Genomic DNA, 3,501 nt, shown 5'->3' on the forward strand with positions numbered 1-3,501 from the left:
GACGGCTGCCAATACCAGAAGGCTGTCCAGGGATGAAATCAAATGGACAAATATAAAGACTGCTCTAGGGGCACTTTTGTAATACTTCCCCCTCTGTAACAACAATTGACTTAGTAATCCATTTTTCTTTCTTCTCTCAAAATAAGGATCACCTTTCAATTTCCAATTCTATAGGAATCGAAACAAACTCCTTCTTTAAAAGAACACTGTTTCTCACATTTTAAGAAGCACATTCAAAGGCATATTTTGAACATCAACACATTTGAAGTGTTAACAAACATGGCGAATGACCGACCTCATGTTCCATCAAGCAACTGGGAAGGTGTTCTTCAACCCTTCTTTGTAGGTAATCACCCTATTGGAGGCCATGCAGAAGACCTGTTACATGTACTCAAGCAACTAGACTTCAAATTCCGATTCTCCCAACGAGGTAGAAGAACCATTCATCGCGTCATCCGCCTGATGGAAAAAATCATTGAGGGGTATGAACCTCTTCGTGACATCCTTGGTCGCATTCCTGACCTCCATCATCACATGGAAATGATCGAAAATCACGCAGCAACCATACTTCCAGATCTTGGTTGGGATAACATCTTTTCCAACCAACGAAAAGTCTTTTCAAGATTGCGTACCATTGTTGACCGTGAACATCAAGCCCTAACAGACATGCAAGCACGTACCCATCAAGATCTAGACGACATGCAAAGCCAATGGGAAAGGTACCGACCAGATTTGGAAGATCTTATTGAAGAAGAACCAGAGCTAATATCCACTCACTGGGATGAAAAGTCTGATTCAGAGGCAGAAAATTTCTCACAAATACAAGATGACTAACAGAAATGAACCTTTAAATAGGTTCGAACCCCACAAATGGGTTCTGAAAATAATATTTTGCTTCAGGCAGTTTTGTTATCTGAAAAGGCAGGATAATACCTCTTCAGATATTTAGCATTAATACAATCATGTACTCTCTTACCTTCATGATTTACAATAATGAAAGCACCATTCCCAATATCTTTTTGAATAATGTATGGTCCCTCCCAATTCGGTGACCATTTTCCCAATTGGTCCGTTTTCTTATATGTAGGAAGAATGGTCTTCCAGACTAGGTCTCCTTTTTGGAATGTCCTGTGAAGAACTTTCTTTCCGTAACTCCTTGCTCTGATTTCACTCTGTTTCACACTTCGACTTATTGCATGAAGTCGGCTAACATCCAAATCCTCCAATTGTTGCATCATGAGTTGTTGGTACTCTTTTGTAAGATCACCATCAGTAAACTCTGTTCGACCAGAAGATACTCGGATTTCGGCTGGTAAAACAGCATCTTGGCCAAACGTGAGTTGGTAAGGTGAGAACCCTGTGGCCGTATTCCTGGTATTCCTATGTGCCCATAAAGCCTGAGATAATAACAAATGCCACTTTCTTGGGTTCCCTTCAACCATCTTCTTTATAATCCCAATAATAATCTTATTTGCTGCTTCCGCTTGTCCATTGGCTTGGGGATAATAAGGTGACGAATGGTGTAATCGAACACCAAATTCTGCTAAGAAAATAGAGAACTTTTCCCCTGTGAAAACCAGGCCTTGGTCGGTTGTTATAGACTGAGGAATGCCATATCTGTAAATAATTTGATTCAAAACAAAGTCTATCACCTCCTTCTGGTCTACATTTTTCAAAGCAACCGCTTCTACCCATTTGGTAAAGTAGTCAGTCGCGACCAATATGAAACAATGATGTTTCGATGAAGCTGGATGTATCTTACCAATAATATCCATAGCCCATGATTTAAAAGGCCATGGTTTTGCCAAGAATTGCAATTCGGTTACTGGCAAATGATTTAAGTTTCCATGTCTCTGACATTCCTGGCAGCCTTTAGCAAATTGTATGCAATCTTAAAAAATCTTTGGCCAGAAAAAACCCAAACGATGAATGGCCCACCTCATATTCAGACCTGCCCGATGAGCTCCACATATCCCACCATGTACTTCTGTCATTACCTCTAGAGCTTCTTTAGATCCCAAGCATTTCAAAAGTAAACCTTCAAATGATCTCTTGTACAAAATTCCATTTATCAATTGAAAACGTAAAGCCTTCAATCGTGTCGCAATTGAAACACTCGCACCTGGATTCTGTAAATACAGGATAAGCTCTGTTCTCCAATCGGGCACTGTTTCGCCGTCGGACTCCTGTCCGACAATAACTTCGCAGTCGGGCTCCTGACCGACCGTCTCCTGCCCGACAGCCTCGTAGTTGGGCTCCTGTCCGACAATCTTCTGCTCGACCGTAACTTCGAAGTCGGGCTCCTGACCAACCGTCTCCTGCCCGACAGCCTCGCAGTCGGGCTCCTGACCGACAACTTCGTAGTCGGGCTCCTGTCCGACAGTCTCCTGCCCGACCATTCGGTCACATATTGGGTCTGTCTTTTCTTCTATGCCCGACTTGACCTCCGACCCAATATCCTCTAGAATTCCTTTACAGGCCCTTTGAGCCAATTCATCAGCACGTTGGTTTTCTTTCCTCGGAACGAACTCAATTATTACTTCTGAGATTTTTGTCAGTAACCGACCCACAATGTCCCTGTATCTGCGAAGATGAGGGTAATTGCAAACATATTGATTGTTTACCTGGTTGACTACTAATTGAGAATCTCCCCTTATGATTACAGACTGGACCTTCCTGGCTATTAAAGCCTCCAAACCCAAAATTAAAGCTTCATATTCTGCCGAATTATGGGTCATGGCTTCCAATCGTAGTTGCAAGTTGATCTTCTGACCGTCAGGTCCTTGCAAAAAGACCCCTGCCCCTGATTTGTTTCCAGAGGTAGAGCCATCAAAGAACATCAACCATGTTCTGGTACTTATATAAGGCACACATCCGACCTGTAGATTATTCAAATATGATGAACAAACAAGTGGTCGGACGCTATCACAATGAGAGTACCCGACTTGTGAAAATTCTGCTAAGAAGTCGGCTACTGCTTGTCCCTTGACTGCCCTCAAAGGGGAATGTTGAAGATCAAAAGGAGCCAATTTGATGGCCCACTTCATGAGTCTGCCCTTCATAGTAGGTCTCTGTAAAATCAATTTGATGAGATCCACCTTTGATATGACCTCAATTCTTCTGGGCAGCAAATAATGCTCGAGTTTAGTACAAGCAAAGACCAATGAATAACACATTTTTTCCGGCATAGTGTAATTCAGTTCTGGTCCTGTAAGGGTTTTACTGAGATAGTAGATTGCCCTTTCCTTTCCGTCATCACCATCCTGTGCCAATAAACAGCTAACCACTTCATATGTATTTGCCAAATAAAGTTTGAGTGGCCGACCTTGTTTAGGAGGCATCAAGACTGGAGGATGAACCAATGCCTGCTTGATAGCATCTAAAGCCGTCTGTTGGTCGGGACCCCATTCAAAGGCATTTTTTCCAACTTTCAACAATTTAGTAATGGGTCTGACCTTGCCAGCAGCATTAGAAATGAAACGCCTCAAATAGTTCACCTTA

Source organism: Andrographis paniculata, unplaced genomic scaffold, assembly GCF_009805555.1.
Source record: "Andrographis paniculata isolate CXL003 unplaced genomic scaffold, ASM980555v1 Contig46END, whole genome shotgun sequence".
Classification (NCBI taxonomy): Eukaryota; Viridiplantae; Streptophyta; class Magnoliopsida; order Lamiales; family Acanthaceae; genus Andrographis; species Andrographis paniculata.